Source organism: Leucoraja erinacea, chromosome 29 (genome assembly GCF_028641065.1).
Source record: "Leucoraja erinacea ecotype New England chromosome 29, Leri_hhj_1, whole genome shotgun sequence".
Classification (NCBI taxonomy): domain Eukaryota; kingdom Metazoa; phylum Chordata; class Chondrichthyes; order Rajiformes; family Rajidae; genus Leucoraja; species Leucoraja erinaceus.
In genome coordinates, this window is record NC_073405.1 from 7637012 (window position 1) to 7657655 (window position 20644).

Here is a 20644-nt window from a genome sequence, read left to right on the forward strand (position 1 = left end):
GATTTATGATTTAGTTGTACACGAGGGCGTATTTTGTGAAGAGGAAGTTTGCGGAAGGGTCTTCTTAAACCTTTGCTACCCTTATGGTAAAGATATTTCCACATTCACGATCGTGTGGCCTTTGTAAACAACAAATAGTTATATTCAGGTATTAATGGGCGAGTCTGTTATGCGTATGCTTGATGAGAGAAGAGCTGTATCCACAATAACAGCTGCACCTATAGTACAGGGAGCCTGATCACACGGATAAGAGTTGTCGTTACAGTAACGAGTAACAGCAAGCAACGAGCAACAGTTGTTTCCTTAACACCAGACCCCTTAACCCAAATTTAATTCCCTGGCCGGGCATTTTGTTTATTAGCAATTGCCTTCCCAGATGGTGGGGTTAACAAAGCATCTTCACAGTGTTCCCCATCATGTTTTTCCATACACTTCAATTCAGATATCTCAACTGGAGCTTGCAATGGGAAGGATGATCAGAATTTATATTAGGGATGTCATGAAGCATGAGCAAGTTCTTCTTTCATTTAGAACATAGAACAGGACAGTGTGTAAGAAGGAACTGCAGATGCTGGTTTAAACCGAAGATAGACAAAAAAAGCTGGAGTAACTCAGCAGGACAGGCAGCATCTCTCAGTCTGAAGAAGGGTCTCGACCCGAAACATCACCCATTCGTTCTCTCCAGAGATGCTGCCTGTCCCGCTGAGTTACTCCAGCTTTTTGTGTCTATCTTCGGTATCGAACAGAACAGCACAGGAACGCGCGCCCTTCGGTCCACAATGTTTTTGCCGAACATGATGCCAAGTCAAACCAATCTCATCTGCCTGCACATGATCCATATCCCTCCATTCCCTGCACCTCCAAAAGCCTCTGAAACGCCACTAGCGTATCTGCCTCCACCACCGCCCCATACAATGCATTCCAGCCCCCCCACTACACTCAGTGCAAAAAACTTGCCCTGCACATCTCCATTTGTTTCTCCCTACAATTTGATTAATAAACGTTAATCATTTTATCAATGGCTTTTATTATCTTTTAAAAGACACATTGGCAACGTCAGTTCTCATCTGCATTCTGCTCAAACTCCAGACCATTCGTGACTCCAGAGACGAGCTATCTGCTCCATGCTCCTGTAATTTTGATTAAAATTTACTTTCCTTGATTTTAGGACCACATTTACCTTAATCCCTTTCATGGACAGAAGTAATCTCTGTTTATACACAGCATTAGCAGGACCTTGTTACATCAGTACTTGACAATTTTTGAGCCTTGGCCTCCACTCCCATGTTTTTTAAGCTGAACCATGAAGACTCTTTTTTCTCTCCCATTCCCAATAAAGGGTTTCTATCTGAAAAATTAACCTGTTTATTCCTTTTTCCAGACATAGACAGAGCTTGCTGTGTACGTTCAGATTTTTTTGGGTTTCTCTTTCAGCTTTCCAGGGCCCATCTAAATCAAAGGCTTAAAAAATAGTTTATCCTTACCTGAACTTCACAAAATTACAGCCTTGACATAACGGTGCCAAGAATTAAAAACTGAGAGGTTCAGTTTTGTGCAAGGCTTTCAGCAAATTATTTATTAACATGTTTGCTAGCATGCAAACATTTTATTATGTAAAATAATATGTGTGTTATGATTGTGTTTATAATTTGTTTGGTTGTTTTGTTGTTCCGCGAGCATTGCCACTTTCATTTCACTGCACATCTCGTATGTGTATGTGACAAATAAACTTGACTTGACTTGACTTGATGCTCTACTATTTTGATTTTCACTAAAAGGTTATTTTTAAATCATAATACATTAATAAATGAACCAGTACCAAAAGCAGAAAACAAAAAAAGAACTTTTATGGGCAATTCAAAATTCAGAAGTGAAGTTAGTTGCAGTAACCGGGAGTGAACTTAAATACTGATGTTAAAAATAAAACATTTTAATATGATCTTAGCCAAATTAACTTAATGGAGAGTGGCTTAACAGGGAACATAGAACAGTACAGTACAAAAACAAGCCCTTTGGCTGGCAATGTCTGTGCCAAACATGATGCCAAGACCGTCTCATCTCATAATCCATATCCCTCCATTCCATGCATATCCATGTGCAGATCCAGAAGTCTCTTAAATCCCACTATTGTATCTGCCTCAACTACCGCCCCGGCAGTGCATTCCAGGCATTCATCACCTTGTGTGTAAAAAATTGCTCCGCACATCTCCTTTAAACTTTGCCCCTCTCACCTTAAAGCTGTGCCCTCTAGTATTTGATTTTCTCATCCCGAGAAAAAAAATTCTGACTGTCTCCCCAATCTAAGCCTCCCATAATTGTATACACTTAAGAAATATAACGCCAATTTTAGTGGAAGGGGCTGCTGAAGCAAAAACCAGCAATGCGTGCATACATGTGCATACACATGCACGCACACACGCATACAGTAGCTGCGAGTGTGCATGTTCAGGAGATAAATAAGTAAAATAGTTTACCTCACGACTTTCACCAAGTTCACTGCCATTATAGACAGTTAATGGAAAACCCTTTAACAGCATTGATGTGCAGAGGGATCTTGGAGTCCAAGTTCATAGTTTTGTTTAGTTTATTATTATTACATGTACTGAGTTACAGTGAAAAACTGTTATTGCATGCTATCCAGTCAAAAAGACGATACATGATTACAATCAAGCTGTCCTGAGTGTATAGATAAAATATACAACATTTAGTGCAAGATAAAGTCTGATTAAAGATAGTTCAGAGGTCTCAATGAAGTAGATAGAAGGTCAGCACCGAATTCTTGCTGGTGTGAAGATGGTTCAGTTGCCTGATAACAGCTGGGAAGAAACTGTCCCTGAATCTGGAGGTATGGGTTTTCTCACTTCTGCACCTCTTGCATGATGGGAGAGGGGAGAAGAGGGTGTGATCAGGGTGAGTGAGCCTGGTCCTTGATTGTGCTGGTCAAAACAATGTTTTAAATGTTTGGGAAAAAAACCCAAATGCATGAAGCAGAGAAATCCAATAATCTGTTCTCAGCGGAAGTTGGAACGTGACAAACATTCCTTCCAAAGTTTAAAAAAAAAAATCAATTGTGGCAAAGTAAGGATATCTGTGGCTTTTTACTATTTCCCCCACAAGCAGCCAGTTTTCTGTTATACGAGAATCCTGGAGAACCACTAAACACACCACCTTTTTAAAATAAAACTGAGGATGCTCTGGAGACCAGTCCCATTGGAGCAGCCAGATCCTGTTGCAGGCCAAGCGATTCTTTCCCAGTTATGTTTTAGTGCAGCCATCACAACAATTTCAACATCTCCATGGGAATGGCAGTAAAACGGAGAGGAGGTGAATTGTGTTTCCTCCTCACTAAGTCCAAATGGATCAGCTGATTCATTTATTAAATTTTGTTTATCTTTGCAGTGACTCATATTATTGTCACTTCCTTCTATTCATGGCCCGATTGCTGCAGGCATATTGTCGCCTCGTCAATGGGCTTCAGCATGGAAATCAGTCAAGCACGGATGTTGCGTGCTTGCGACGTGCTGAAAGTAGGCAAGTGATATATACGCAGGGAGAAATTAGCTAGTTAATGTGTTGGGAACCAAGAATTTTCTCATTCCCAGCTGATTACTTTTAATGTTCAAACAAACCTCCCCAAATCGTTCAAGAACCACCTTCATCTGATGTAAAATAACTACGCACAAAGGCTCCATACAGAATGTCGGAAGTGGAAAATGTTCTCATTTCAACAAGACCAGATGACATTTAGGCTCAGTGAAGAGACAAGGAACAGCCAATGCTGGTTAATACACACAGGACACAAAGTGCTGGAGTAACTCGGCAGGTCAGGCAGCATCTCTGGAGAACATGAAGAGGTGACTTTTCCTGTCGAGACCCTTCTTCAGATGGTCTCAACCTGAAACGTCACCTATTCAGGTTCTCCAGAGATGTTATCTGTCCACTGAGTTACTCCAGCACTTTGTGTCCTTTTTGACATTTACACTCAGTCTGGCAAGTAACATTCATGTCACACAAGAGCCAGGTGATGAAATGGCCAGCCCAAAGGAGGACCTTTTATTTCCTATGCTCAGTCTAAACTCACACCACAATTATTCCTGCCTCTCCTGCTCCTCTTAAACAAATCCAACCTGGCCAATTCCCTTTCTATTTAAGCACCTCCACATGACAGCCAACAGCATTACCATCATCAAGTTCCTGGGGAGTAGGTGGTAGCCATCACAATTAGAAATGTTGATTTCTTAAGTCACTGATCAATTTTAAACTAAAATGCTGCAGATGCCAGAGCCAAAATAAGAACATAAAATGCTGGGATTACACAGCCAGTATGGCAGTCAGTTAGCAGCTGTGGAGAAAGAAAGAGTTAATGTTGATGATCACCAATACCTACATATAATAACACAAGGTGCTGGAGTAACTCAGTGGGTCGGACAGCATCTCTGGAGAACATGGATAGATGACATTTCAGGTTGAGACCCTTCTTCAGACTGCTTGACCAGCTGCATTACTCCAGCACTTTGTGCCTTTCTTTGTAAACCAACACTTGCAGTTCCTTGTATCACCAGCATCTTTGGTTTTTACTCAAAATGGGGCCTAAATGACCAGTGGTCTTGATGGAATGAAAACATTCTCACTTGTAATACTGTGAGCACTACAGTAAATGACTTGCCACGCAACATACAAATCAGGGGACTGATGGCACACACGCCATTTGCATAGATGCACGTAACCATAGCAACATTCAAAGTTCATCCTCGATCCTCTTTAAATCGTACATAAGGTTTTATGTCTTCACTTGATCAGACAGATCAAACCTTGGATTTGCATCTCATTCCAAAGTCCATACCTTATTGCAGAGGAACACTGGCTATATCAGCTGAGGTCCAATGTCAGCATGTCCTTAACCAAGAGCCATTGTGACCCGTTGGCCACAATCCCTAGTCTAAATACAATCCCAACATAAAACTATACTGCCCTCATCTCAGTGATCCCAATCCTCAGCAATGGTGCAGTCCAATATTATGATGCTCATGCATACTTTACAACTTACATTCAAAGCCTCAAGTTCCAGCATTTCCCTGCCTGCTGTTTCCATTATTCATTCTACATTTAAGAGTTCCAGGAAACAATCCCCGCTGTCACTGTTTTCTAAAATAGTTACATCTGAACAGCCCCTGCTGACATGACCCACCCAACTCTTATCCAGGGTCTACTTTGGCCAGAGGACAAAGGGGTTAATTAAGAGGGGGGGGGGGGGGAGAGCATGAAAGAAAGCTTGCTGGGAATATAAAAACTGACTGTAAAAGTTTCTGTAGGTATGTAAAAGGGAAAAGATTAGTGAAGACCCAGAGAGTTGTGAATTTGTGGAATTCTCCGCGGGTTGGCCCCAGTTTGGTCATGAGTAGTCACCCAAAGAGTCGTACCTTTTTCTTGTCGCCGCTGGACTTTCAACATTTTGAAATTTTCGGTGACCTGCTGCGACTATGATGGGTTCCCGGCGTAAGTGGGACAGGCCCTTTAGTTTTCCCTTCTTCAACTTATCAAAACAGGGATCATTTGTTTCTACATCAGCTCTTCGAAAGAGCTTTACAATTCATTCCATCACCTTGAATTTTTTCTACCCATTTATACATCTAATTCCTTTTTGCCAAGAAGAAAACAGGCCTTTAAAATAGAAGGAAACAGAAATCATGTCTGTGCAACTGTTCGACATGTTCAAATGCCTGGTCAATGCCCCCAAAATAATGACTACCACTACCTCCTCTGGCAGCTTGGTTCAAATGCCCCTCAAGTTCCTATTAAATCTTATCCCTCTCACTTTAAACCTACGCCCTATTCCAGACTGAAGGGGTGAGCATGGGAAAGGTTCCATTGACCGCAACCCCCCATTTCCTACCCTGTGGCGCAATGGGAAGTGCGTACATGGATGTGAGTTACGGGCAAAATTGTCTATGTCTGTGATTCCATTTCCCTTCTCTTCCTTCCCCCACCTAGAACTTTGAAAGCCTGCCAACCTTGACTGGAGGGTAGCTCATGTCTACAGGAGGCAGGAGAACAGAAGGAAGGGGAAATTGAATGAATAGCATGTAGACATTATTGGATCCAGTCCAATATTCAAGTTCACACAAGGCAAATTTTCTGGACCGCTGCAGCGGACATGGTTCATATTTCGTAGTAAAAAATTCCCCAGGTTGTCACAACAACACATCAAGGTCTTTTGCTAACACCATAAAGAAAAAAATACATGCAACCAACAGAACGTTTTTACAAGAGAAGATGATTGTTATCTATACCATAAAAAGCCACTTCCACTTAAGCAAGAGAAATGATTCAAGGATGCGCTAAATGTCGCCTTGAAAAATATTTTGATGGACTCGGGATTTTCTGGGCTATGATTACGTGAAGTGGAAGTAGCATTTACGACAGCATGAGAATGTCAAGTTCATTCATTGGTAACGTGTAGAAGCCTCATCTGCATCTGTGGAAATGGTTGGTATCAAGGGATAGCCTAAGAAGAAAGAATATGTTTGTGATGGGGATTTCAGATGTCGTAGTTCTGTGAAGGACGGGAGGAATGGGGAGCTAAACGACAACCTTCTGACCAAATGCTCACTAGAGAATCTGAAAAGTGTTGTTCTTTTGGCATGTAATGGTCACCAGAACACCAAGGGCCAACATCTGCTCATGATTTGAAATGCATGCAATACAAGATGACCCTGTGAAATATCATGGCCCACAAAGACAAATCTCAGACACAACCTCTAGAAACTAGGGCAGCAGGCAAGTGGCAGAGGTTGCCAAGAGAGATAGACATGCAATAATAAATGGTGGCTATCAGTCAGGTGATGCGGGCAATAAAATCATACAGGAACCGGTGTTATCACAGGATCACTCTGTTGACTGGCCTTGCAGGAAGAGACAGTCCAAGGATGAATTCATTTATCTGGCATGTGCCTTAGCCCGATGATGCATCAATAAGAGTAAACAACCACAGGCATCTTGAGTAGAAGGTAAAGTTTAACTATTGTTGAAAGGTCAGGTGACACCTACCTGTTGCAGAAATCATATCAGGTAACAAGGGCCCTTTGTGCTAGCAAGTGACAGAGTCACTGTTGTTTACAAAACTTAACTGATAAACCCCCAAAGCTACCAAAATACCATGAACCCCCTCAAAATAGAATGGAGTTCCCAATGGATGACAGAATCTATACATTACCTCAACATCCACTTCCAAAAGTACATTTATAAAGACTAAGGAGGAAAATGTAGAGGTACAGCATAGAAGCAGGGCCTTCGTCGCATCGAGACCATGTCAATAATTATCGATCACCCGTTCACATTAGCTCTGTGTTATCTCACTTTCTCATCCACTCCCTATACACTGGGGACATTTTACAGAGGCCAATTAACTTACAAATATCGCACGTCTTTGGGACCTGGGAGGGAACCAGAGTTCCCGGAGGAAACTGAAGTTGTCACGGGGAGAATTGTGCAAACTCCACGCAAACAGCAGCCCTCGTCAGGATCGAATCCGGGTCTCCGGCTCTGTGAGGCAACAGCACTACCAGCTGTGCCACTGTGCCAAACAGCAATAAAATGAAATGTTAAAATCTTTCAGAAATGGATCAACATCATTATAATGGACTTTGCATGTTCCTCTTTTCCAAACTAACAACTGTCAACAACAAAATGACCTTTGGGTTTTGTCATTTAATCAACCAGCCTACACACTTATTCTTGCTCAATTCCATATAAAACAGCACTCTGATACCAAACTTCCTATAACAAAAGACTAAGCCCCTGGTGTACCTAGCAACAGTGCAGGGCTATGTTTTGAAAAACACTTGTTACAACATTAGATCACGTTTCCTAATATAAGAACTGCACATGACCCACAGCGTCTAGCAACTTGGAGCTCTTGCATGACCCTCATGTGGGAAAACATTTGGGAGATCATGACATTTCCTACCACACAAAAGAAAGCTGGGGAAAAAAAGGTGACCATTTTCAGATGGGCTCTTTGCCAAAAATCAACACTGCTGCTTCAGTCTGGGAACAACACTGGTTGCTAGTTTACATTGGGAAAAACTAAAATTAAACAAATGCAGTTATGGTGCCTTCATTTTAACACTCAAACTGGCAAATCACTTCCAGCAAAACAAAATATAAAAGCTTCCTTTGTGACTGCAACAACAGTAAAGCCAGTATCATTCAGAACACTTCAATTCCTATTCTTTCCTACAAATAGAAAGATTGGCCTGTGGTCGCTAGGTTATAGGATACAAGCACAGCCCTATTTAAGCCAGCGTGCTTCTAATGTTGTGTGACGTGCTCTAGAGCAATGCTCAGAATTCATTACACTGAAGCTTAACCCCATTACCTCTTAGCCCTGTTGTGAAGAAACATTTATTCATAATAACAACACCGAGAGAAATCAATCCAAATTTCACTAAGGGAAAATACATGTTTTTAGTTTAGTTTAGTTTAGAGGTACAGCATGGAAACGGGCCGTTTGGGACAGTGAGGCTATGCCGATCATCGATCTCCTGTACACTAGTGTGCAGGAAGGAACTGCAGATGCTGGTTTAAACAAAGGTAGACACAAAACGCTGGAGTAACTCAGCGGGACAGACAACATCTTTGGAGAGAGGGAATAGGTGACGTTTCAGGTCGAGACCCTTATTAAGAGTAGTCAAGGTAGTTCTACACTAGTTCTATGTTATACCATCGTCACATCCAATACGCTAGGGGAAATTTAAAGAAGCCAATTTAAAGCACTCCGCTCTTTTTATACATTGAGAATTACACAGCTGAGCAAGAAAAAGGAACCAAGAGAGTTGCGATGTAAAGCAATTACTGCAGACAGCGCAACCAGGGGATTCACAGAACAGCGACTTGCCCAACAACAGGTGAAAATTTATTAACATGGAAAAAATCATTACAAATCACAATTATAGTCTGAAGAAGGGTCCCTCCCGACCCTAAACATCACCTATCCATGTTTTCCAGAGTTGCTGCCTGACCCATTGGGTTACTCCAGCACTTTGCGTCTTTTAAAAAAAATGCGGCATCTGCAGTTTCTTGCGTCTAGAATTATCGAACTCCTATGAGAATTAGATATTAATGCTTATGAAATGTTTTGTTTTGCCTACACTATAGCCACCTTGTGTTAGAAAAGGAGGGCAGGTGGGATGGAGAGAATGGCATTCTACGAATAAAACACTCTGCTGCAGGGTAAATCAGAAAATACTAGATGAACAAAAGGAAAGTTAACTTTTATAAGCGTGAAGCTCTGTTCAGTACTAGTTCACACGAGGAGTGATAGCTCGCAAATACCAATTTAAAATCAACCATCTGAAATAATGTGTGAAGCATTTCTACAGTAAACATGCGTGAAGGAGGAAACTTTATATTTTACTAAATATTTGTATGGAACTGTCACCATAGTAAAAGTCTGCACATCCCTCTGCAATTGGATCCTCGACTTCCTCATTCACAGACCACAGTCTGTCCGTATTGGTGGAAATGTGTCATCCTCGATAACAATTAGCACGGGAGCACCTCAAGGCAGCTTGCTCAGCCCCCTGCTGTACTCACTCTATACTCATGACTGCGTAGCCAGACATAGTGCGAACTCCATCATCAGGTTCGCCGACGACACCACTGTTGTGGGACATATCACTGATGGGGACGAGTCCGAGTATAGAAGTGAGATCGACCGATTGACCAAATGGTGCCAGCACAATAACACCAGCAAAACCAAGGAACTGATTGTGGACTTCGGAAGGGATAGGATGGGGTCCCACAGTCCCGTTTATATCAACAGGTTGATGGTGGAAAGGGTCAAGAACTTCAAATTCCTGGGCGTGCATATTTCCGAAAATTTCTCCTGGTCCCAGAACACTGATGCAATCATAAAGAGAGCACATCAGCGCCCCTACTTCCTTAGAAGTTTACGGAGAGTCAGTATGTCAAGGAGGACTCTCTCGAACTTCTACAGGTGCACAGTAGAGAGCATGCTGACCGCTTGCATCGTGGCTTGGTTCGGCAACCTGAGCATCCAGGAGCAGAAACGGCTGCAAAAAGTCGTAACCACTGCCCAGTCCATCATCGGTTCTGATCTCCTACCATCGAGGGGATCTATCGCATTCGCTGCATCAAAAAGGCTGCCAGCATCATCAAGGACCCACACCATCCTGGCCACACACTCATCTCTCCGCTGCCATCAGGTACAAGGTACAGGAGCCTGAAATCTGCAACATCCAGATTCAGGAACAGCTTCTTCCCCACAGCCATCAGACTGTTAACACACAACTTCAAACAAACTATGAACTATAACAACCTATTGCACTTTATCTGTTTACTGATGTGTGTATATATTCTAAGGTATATGGACACACTGATCTGATCTGTATTTATGACTACAATATCCTGTTGTGCTGCAGCAATGCAAGAATTTCATTGTCCTATCTGACAATAAACTCTTGTCTTGTAAAGTATCTATCATTTCCCATTCACTGCTGTCCAAAGGTCTGACATCCCAAATGAGCTGAAGAATTCTTCTCGTTAAGCCACATGTGGCTCTGTTGGAGGCTGCACTTGCTGGAGATCAGTTAGTTAACAAGTCAAAACTTAGTGTTTCCAGAATTACTCAAAAAAAACCCAACACTACTGCTTTTACTGACCATAAAGTTTTATGCCGAAGCAACGAACAATCCTCTGGAAGAACTCAGCGGCTCAAGGCAAAACCACTACAGATGCTGCTCAACCCACTGAGTTCCTCGAGCATATGTTTGTCGCTCCAGATTCCAGCATCTGCAGTCTCTTATGTCTGCAAGCTTTAATGCTGGGTTTTGCTCTCTTGATTTTTAAAACTCTTTTCCTCATGTGGCCAAAAGGCTGTGCTGGCTTACACAAAATGATGGTGGATTTCAATAGCTAAGTCTGCCTTAGTAGAGGGGAGGCTCCCGAGGAGGGAAATGTGTTTCCCATGGTCTTGCTGTGGACTCTCTTTTGCTTTAAAGTACTGGGGGGCATGTTGAATTGTTAAAGGCACTACATAAATGCCTGTTCATGAGTACGTTGCATAAAGTTGGAATATGACGTAATTTTCCCAAATTAGGATGTCCATATAACGGTTTATTTAAATTGCAGCTTGAAATATTTATTTTCTAATCAAATGCACTGCATTACAAGGGACTGCTAGAAGGCTGTGTAATCTGCAAATTCTGTAATTGTGAAGCACTATTTACAAATGGGGTGTAAATACAGCAATGCTGGGTACGGCAGTGGAGGACTGGGTGGAAATTAAGATGGGATGAATAGGCAGGGAAAGCTGCTTTTATGATTCAGCTTTGGGTTCTCCGAGCCAGCTCTCAGCTGACTACCCATTAATCAGCAATCAGTATCTGAGCAATAGGCATGAGGATGTGGACAGTCTTCCAGAACATGCATTGAAGAAAAGCATGAATGCAGGGAATGGAAATAAAATTAATTGCAGTATAACACTTTTGAAACATCAGAATGAAACAACCCAAAACGTTGCCTATCCATGTTATAACCATATAACCATATAACAATTACAGCACGGAAACAGGCCATCTCGACCCTTCTAGTCAGTGCCGAACACATATTCTCCCCTAGTCCCATATACCTGCGCTCAGACCATAACCTTCCATTCCCTTCCCGTCCATATAACTATCCAATTTATTTTTAAATGATAAAAACGAACCTGCCTCCACCACCTTCACTGGAAGCTCATTCCACACAGCCACCACTCTCTGAGTAAAGAAGTTCCCCCTCATGTTACCCCTAAACTTCAGTCCCTTAATTCTCAAGTCATGTCGCCTTGTTTGAATCTTCCCTACTCTCAGTGGGAAAAGCTTTTCCACGTCAACTCTGTCTATCCCTCTCATCATTTTAAAAACCTCTATCAAGTCCCCCCTTAATCTTCTGCGCTCCAAAGAATAAAGCCCTAACTTGTTCAACCTTTCTCTGTAACTTAGTTGCTGAAACCCAGGCAACATTCTAGTAAATCTCCTCTGTACTCTCTCTATTTTGTTGAAATGTTCTACAGAGATGCTGCCCGACCCGCTGAGTTACTCCAGCACTTTGTGTCGTTTTAGGCCAATGATAATGTTGTACCATATCTCACAAAAAACAGGAAAAAAATGTATTTAGACTTTGGAGATACAGCGCAGAAACAGGCGCTTCGGCCCACCGAGTCCACGCCAATCAACGATCACCCCATACACTAGCACTATCCTATTTTTTTACCAAAGCCAATTAACCTACAAATCTGCACGCCTTTGGAGTGTGGGAGAAAACCGGAGCACCCAGAGAAAACCCACGCGGTCACGGGGATGAACGTACAAACTATGTACAGACAGCACCTGTAGTCAGGATCGAACTCAGGTCTCTGGCGCTATGAGGTAGCAGCTCACATTCTATAAAGTATTTCTCATACCCAGCGAAATGCACTTTCCCTTCCAATTTATTATCATCTATATTCTTCAGAACCAGAAGTCAGCTAGTACCTATATGAAAGCAAGCTTGAAGGAAATACTATACAGTTAAATATACTATGCTCAATTAATCTAAGTGAATGCTATCTTTGTGAACCTCCTCCTGAGCCAAAACCTTGATCCTGTCTGAACATTCTTGAAAGCCTTAACGCAGAATCCTACAGCTCCTGAAGCAATGTTATAAATTATACAAAAGATCTTTACTTCCACCTATAACACAAAATAGCAACAATAAAATCAGTAATCAATTTATGTGCTGAAGTAACAAGTCTGAAAGACATCTGATTAAGTTGAGACAATTTTGTTTTTGTCATATAATTATAGTTGTATTATAACACATTTGCAACAGAGTATTCAAACAAAAGAGCTGCACAGTTTTAATATGTACAGTCTGCTTGCATTTATATAGTGTCCATTATATCCTCAGGACAGAGCAAACCAATTTACATACAATTAATTACCTTTAAGATGCAATCACTTCTGTTATGTAGGCAAACATAACATTTAAGATGTTAATTAAATGCAAGCTCTTATTTTAATAATAATGCGGCACTGCATTGTAGTGTGCATGGAAACTTTGATCACCTACTTTATTACATAGTATTATGTTACATAGTAATTATTCCCTCGTGTTTATGTAACTTCCTCATAAACGCATCCATGCTAATCATCTCAATTACTACTCATGACAGTGTGCTCCAGGCTTCAAGCAATTCTTCAATCCAGAAATGTTCCTCAAATCTCTGCTGAATTTGTTATTACACTTTAGAAATACAGGGCAGAAGGAAACAAGCCCTTTGGCCCACTGAGTTCACGCCGACCAGCAATCACCCCAAACACTAACAGGAAAATTATCCTACATATTACGGCTAGTTTTCAATTTTTTACCGAAGGCCACAAATCTGCACGCCTTTGGAATGTGGGTGGAAACTTGAAAACCTGGAGAAAACCCACACGGTCACTGGGAAAATGTACAAACTCTGTACAGACAGCACCCGTAGTTTGGATCAAATCCGGGTCTCTGGAGCTGGAAGGCAGCAGCTCAACAGCTAAGCCACTGTGCCATTCCAAAGTGGTTCTCTTATATTTGTCAGCTCCCTCGTGCAATGGTCCCTTGCTTATCCCACGGTGCAATGGTCCCTTGCTTATCCCACAGGGATGAGAATGGAAGTGGAATCCACGCTAAAAAAAGGGTCATTACAAAATTAAAAATAGAGAGAGAAGGAATCTGGCATCAACCCATGCCCCATCACTGCTGCGTTGGAAAGCTGGCACGATCCTTGCTGTCCTTGTTGCGTGCGTTGTGCATGTGGTGGCTGTGATGGGTGGTGATGGGCAAGTTGGGAGCAAGGATTGTGGCTGCTCAGCATTGAGATATGGGGCTCAGGGCTACATATCTTTGGGGACCGGCAGCTCTGGCTCTGTATGTTGATGGAATCCTTGGGTCTCTCGTCACGTCCTGTTGGATGTGATGGAATATGCTATCACTCCACTCTCTTTGCTTGGGGTGTAAGCCCTCCCCACTCCATGGGACTTCGATATGGCGACAAGCTCAATGTGGTCATCGGCTGTTCAATACCCTAGAGAAATCTACTGTCATAGGCAATGACTGTGGCTCATGGCTCTACCTAAAGTACTTTCTTCATATACTATCATTAATACCAATGCAAACTATCCACATAAACAACCCGTTCTTCTAGAATAATTACGTGCAGTCCAGCCGGTTTAACCACTAAAACTAGGCTGGGCTCTCGCTCAGTTTGCTGTTGATAAGATATTTCCAATTCTAGGAAAAAAAGAGTATTTGCAAAGTGAAACCATTAATCAGCCAATTTCTCAAAAAAAACCCCTGCATCAGACGCAAGAAGATATGCCACTGTCGTTTTTTTTTCTCTCACTTCTGCGGATTCTTCCCCACCCACACCAATTAATCAGCCATTAAATGATATTATACGCTGATCATGTTATTCAGAGCTGAAATTCTCTCAATTTCTACTCACTGATTCCACCGATACCTACCAAATGTATTTATTTTTTGGTGCGTACCAGATTGTTTCCTTAAAATCCCACAGTATTCAAACGAAAGAAAGACAGCGATCTGCATAAAGGGGGAACAAATCGGAGATTCCAGCAGTAGTGTTAGCAAGTGAGAGTTGGGTGCAGTATGTTCCAACTGAGCCAAACAGCCTGCTGCAAACACAGTAAACTCTCTCTCACAATTACACACCTTCAAATAACGGATTTTGGTTATAGTGGGCCGAGGCGTCCATTCGTGGTGGCGGTTAAATTAAACTAATTAATCCTTACCCCCCTTTGTTTAAGAAGGAGCTGCAGATGCTGGAAAAATCGAAGGTAGACAAAAATGCTGAAGAAATTCAGCGGGTGAGGCAGCATCTATGGAGCGAAGGAAATAGGCAACGTTTCGGTACCGGAAACGTTGCCTATTTCCTTCGCTCCATAGATGCTGCCTCACCCGCTGAGTTTCTCCAGCATTTTTGTCAATCCTTACCCCCTTACTCGGTTACAGTGAACAACTGGCAGTAACATACAAGGTTTACTGTACTGCTAATGCAATGCAATCCCAAATAAAATATCTGAAACTCCTTCAGGACTATAACCCCATGGCCACTTGGTCAGTTCAATCAAAAACTACAGCATCGATCAGTCGATCAAACACAGAGGGTTGTAGTGTCTGTTTCTTATACTAAGTGCATCACTTCTCAGGCATTCAGCTGCAATGACAGGCTGGCCAAGGGAAGCCCAGACTGATAATCTTCCCTTTCCCTCGCCCTGGTTTGCTGCTGCACAGGCTGTGATTATTAGCAAGCTTAGCATTAAAAGCAGGATCAGACCTAGCTTCTTCCAGTCAAAATGACTCCGTGCAATGGGTACATTGTTTCACTTCGGCATAAAGTCATCAAAGAAGGGTCTCGACCCGAAACGTCGCCAATTCCTTCTCTCCATAGATGCTGCCTCACCCGCCGAGTTTCTCCAGCATTTTTTGTCTACCTTCGATTTTTCCAGCACCTGCAGTTCTTTCTTAAACAATGACAACAATCTGCCTCTCGCTCACTCTGAATATTGATCTTGCCACATCACACCTTTGTGATGTGGCATAATCAATATTCAGAACAACACATATTTGGTTTTCACAAAAGAATGGAACTCAACCAACATGAGTCATTACCTCCAGGAAGGAGGGAAGAAAATAAATACGCACATCACCACTCACCATTACCCATTAACAAGTTATATAAAAAATAAAGGTCAAATAAAAACTCCTTTACAACTCAAGTGCCAATTTGGCTCATTTCAAGTTTCACTCCAGAGACTTGAAAACACAATTCCTGTTGACATTTGAGCGGCTGCATTGTTCAAGGTGCTGTTTTCATTTTTTGGATGAGAGTCAAACTGTGGCACTCTTGTCGGGATAGACGTGAACATTTTCCCACAAGCGCTGGAGATAGGAATTGAACGACGGAGCACTGTTTATAAAACACAGCTTGATCCTAATTCAATTCTATCTAAATTGCATTTAGAATCATTTCCGATGAACTTCCACCAATTGCAAAACTGAACAGAGCCACAGAGCCAGACGTGCACTTGACTTTTGGTCTGGAGAGTTGTTTTGCTCCTTATTTAAAGGGGCGCTGGTGCTGGTATTAAGAGAATTAATTGGGGAACCTCAGAATTAAATAGGGGCTTCTCAAATGTATCCCAAAGTCCACAGAGCGTGCTGAAACTCTCAGGGAGCTTCTTTTCTTTTTGCCATTAGCAGGTGATCTGCTCTTTCAATGAGTGCCACAATGACGGCAGACCAGCAGCATTCCATTGCAAGTGGCTTCAGCACAGTTGCAACAGGTCACTTGGAATGGGTGGGAAATTTCATGACAGAGGCAACAAGATGTTATCTGTGAGCTGTCTTAGTCAAGAGTGTTTTACTGTCCTATGTCACGAAATGGAACAATGAGATTCTTATTTGCAGCAGTATAACTGATATGTAAACATAGTACTCAGTAGATACCATAATAAACAACAAAAATAAATTTAAAGAAGAATGCAATAAACCCTTATTTTTAATGGATCCATTTATAATGGATTTTGGATAAATTGGGCGGTCCTGCCAATGCCACCCCTGGCTGGCATCACCTCCACAGTCGCAGCTCCCAACACCACCTCCGACTCGTAAGGTGCACCAGCAGGCCCTTCTTCACCCACCGCACGGCGGATCTGGTGACACGGCTGTTGTTGCGGCTCACGTTGTAGCCCCCTGGAAGTCCAGATGGCGTAAAATTTATATCAGGATGGGGGGGGGGGGGGGGGGGTAATTGATGTCTAATTATTCTTTCATCCACAAATTATCACCTTTGGCTAAATTTGTTACTTATTTGTTAGTTCCAATTGAAGGGAAGGGAGGGCAGAGGAGAACAAAGACCACAGAACTTAAGATCCATCTTGATCATTTCTCTCAGACTCTTTTAAGACATTCTTCCTCAGAGGTTTTCCATGATAATATTATCACAGTTCAACCGAGCAGTGATAAAGAATCCCAAGATATGATTCAGCCTCACAATGGAAGTGTTACTGAATTATTTGCAACATAACACAAAAACATTCAGTCATATGCTCCATTGTAAAGAGATAATCATTTTTAATGGAAAAGTGCCATTTGTTGTCCGAGGATAATCTAGAGTTTGCATAAACAATGTACAGACGTCTGCTCTCTGTTTAGTTTATTGTCACGTGTACCGAGGTACAGTGCAAAGCTTTTGTTGTTTGCTAACCAGTCTGCAGAAAGACAATATATAATTACAATGGAGCTATTTTAGTGGATAAGGAAATAACATTTAGTGCAAGGCAAAGCCAATAAAGTCTGATTCAGGGTACACAAAAATGCTGGAGAAACTCAGCGGGTGCAGCAGCATCTATGGAGCGAAGGAAATAGGCAACGTTTCTGGCCAAAACCCTTCTTCAGACTGATGGGGGGGGTGGGGGGAGGCGTGGAGAAGAAAGGAAAAAGGAGGAGGAGGAGCCCGAGGGCTGAGGGAGAGCTAGGAAGGGGAGGAGGCAGCAAGGGCCAACAGAATTGTGAGAATTCAATGTTCATGCCACCAGGATGCAGACTCCCCAATGAGGTGCTGTTCTTCCAATTTCCGGTGTTCCTGAATCAGTTTGATTCAGGACTGTTCTCTAGTGTGGTAGGATGATTCAGTTGCCTGATAACGGCTGGGAAGAAACTGTCCCTGAACCTGGAGGTATGCGTTTTCACACTTTTATGCCTTTTGCCAAATGGGAGAGGCAAGTTGCTTTGTGTTGCTTCCAACACGTGCATCGTTGGATCAGGGTGAAACAGCACTGAAGCCACAAACCTGTGCTTCCATGGTGGCCATCACCATGAGCAGCAGACGCTGTCTATGAGGATTGCGTGAACAATCCTTGCAAACAAGTCGGATTGACCTCCGGATTTTCAGCTTGACCATGCATGAACCATGGTGCTGCATTTTCACATCAGCCTTGGTATGAAGTCATGCCAATTATCATCCTCGTCTAAGACCCTGGTACCGTGCAGATGGCTGGCCATGAAAGGTGCCTCTGTTAGGTTGCAAGGCACTGAATCCACCTACCACCTCTATACACGATCAACTTCCCTCATATTCACCGGCTATCGAGGCTAAATGGAGAAAATGAAGGAAACTGATTTTCTTTTAATTGTCGCATATTTAGACTTAAACCTTTGGAGTGGCAGCCTGGAACCAGCCCTTCGGCCCACCAAGTCCAGGGCAACCAGCGAACGCCCCCGCACACTAACCTACGCACACTAGGGACAATTTTACAACTTCCCAAAAGCCAATCCACCTACAAACCTGTACGTCTTTGGAGTGTGGGAGGAAACCGAAACAACCGGAGAAAACTCACACGGTCACAGGGAGAATGCACAAACTCTGTATAGACAGCACCCGTAGTCAGGATCGAAGCTGGGTTTCTGGCGCTGTAACACAGCAACTCTGCCTACTATCGGATGGGTTGATTTCAGTGTGGCGCATACGGTGGGGAACAGAAGGTCCAGGGCGAGGCAAGAATCGGGAACGGACAGAATATTGTGTTTGGTTGAAGTAACACATTGTCTCGCGAAACGCACACATGTGCATGAGATGGATAAGATCTTGTGTGTGAAAAAAACAGTATTTTGATTGGGGTATAATTCACCATGACATACTCCATTGTCCAGAGATTCTCAATCCTAAAGGGGATCATTCCAGCCAGCTGTTACCAGGCCCTTATGTTGGTCCCAGTGTGTCTACGTGCATCCAAGACACACTTCACTTATGAGGATGTTCTTTTCAGAAAAATGAAAACCTCCATTCCTTTCCCCACAGCCTCTTGCTCTTTAATGGCAGCCATAATTCACAGCTATATGGATGCAGGAGGGTGCCTTTAAGACCCAATGCCATTCTCTGATTGTTGGCAACAGAGTGTCAATAGCTGTACTGAACATAAGAGTAGTCTTTATAGTAACCATGCTGGTTCTAAAGCTTCTCTCTAGGTGTTAACATTTGTTCAGGCCAGTTTTGACCAATTTAGTAACTTTATGAGGAAGGCAATTTGCCCCTCGTGGTAAAATCTAATTTCCAGGTATGGGAATCCAGATAGGATTCTCACAAACCAGAAGTATATAATTTCTTAACTATCCCAACTTCACAGAGACAAGTCTAACTCTTTCTAGAAGGGAAATGTGAATGAAGCTGAATTTCTTCATTCATTTCTGTCGACCCACCTCAAAATTTTAATCTCCATTTATCTGATATTCGAAAACTTTACTAGTCTTCTTTAAATATATTTCAACCCTCTGACAGATCTTGTGGCCGCAAACTCGAGGCCCAGCCTAACTTCAAAGTCAAGAAAAGTAATCATCTCAACCTTCAGCACATTTCCAAGTGCTGGGCTAAACCTCCTCCACTCAATGAACTGGAAACAAAGCTTAAGAGGAAGGGACAAAATGACCAAATGACGCACGCAACTGCTTTCAGCAGTATTTACAGGAAAATATTTTGCTTTTTAAACTAAACTTCAGGAGCAATTAAGATCAGGTTAAGATGGCTTAAGCAGAACAGAGGTCTGCGTTTATACATCGCTGATTATGGCAGAGTCATGCTGGTACTCTTCAAAGTGTGACATAATTTTGTTTTGAAAACAAGAAGGCTTCTATCTGGGCGTTGCTCGGTGGAACCTGCAGCCTGAATGGCGTCTGGTTAGCGACAGTTGCCAAACCTAGAGACAAACACGCATGCCAGAACGTAGCAAACAGGAAGGAATCACAGAAGCCCTCGTTTAAATGGAGGGATCTTAATGCTCAGCAATTGATTGGGGATGATGACCGTTTCAAACTGTAAGAGGCAGAAAGAGTAATGATGTCTCCTGCATATACAGATCAGTGCTTGCATTTATACTTTAACAAGATTTGATTGCAAAGGATGTCTCAGTTAAATTCAATTATGTCCTTCATGTCGACACTTGGAAATATATGTTGGCCAATCAACTCGTTAAACGGTCCAGCCATATAGGTAGCAAGAAGGAACTGCAGATACAGGTTTACAAAAAATGACACAAAGTTCCGTTGTAACTCGTCAGGTCAGGCAGCATCTCTGGAGAAATGTGTAGGAAGGAACTGCAGATGCTGGTTTAAACCAAAGATAGACACAAAATGCTTGAGTAACTCAGCGGGACTGGCAGCACCTCTGGAGAAGGAATAGGTGATGGTGTCGAGACCGATGACTCCAGCATTTTGTGTTTATCTTCATCATCTCTGAAGAACACAGTTAGGTAATATTTTGGATCAGAAGAAGAGCCCCGATCCAAAACATCAGCTATCCATGTTCCCCAGAGTTGCTGAGTTGCTCCTGCACTTTGTGGCATCCATATAGGTACTTCAATTCCATAAATTCAGCACATCCAGGATTTTGGAGGTGTTGGATTAACAGATAATGGCTGATCGATCTCTCCCTCCTAACCCAATTCTCCTGGCTTCTCCCCATAACCCCCGACACCCGTACTAATCAAGAATCTATCTATTTCCGACTTAAATGTTTGTTAATCACTCGGCATTTAACAAGATAAATCGTTGT

At 42.5% G+C, this 20644-nt stretch overlaps 1 protein-coding gene across 2 annotated transcripts in view; it reads right to left on the reverse strand.

The window, feature by feature from the left end:
* Positions 1 to 20644, reverse strand: part of LOC129711102 (insulin receptor-like) — a 196915-nt gene that overhangs the window by 93860 nt on the left and 82411 nt on the right. The window lies entirely within an intron of this gene.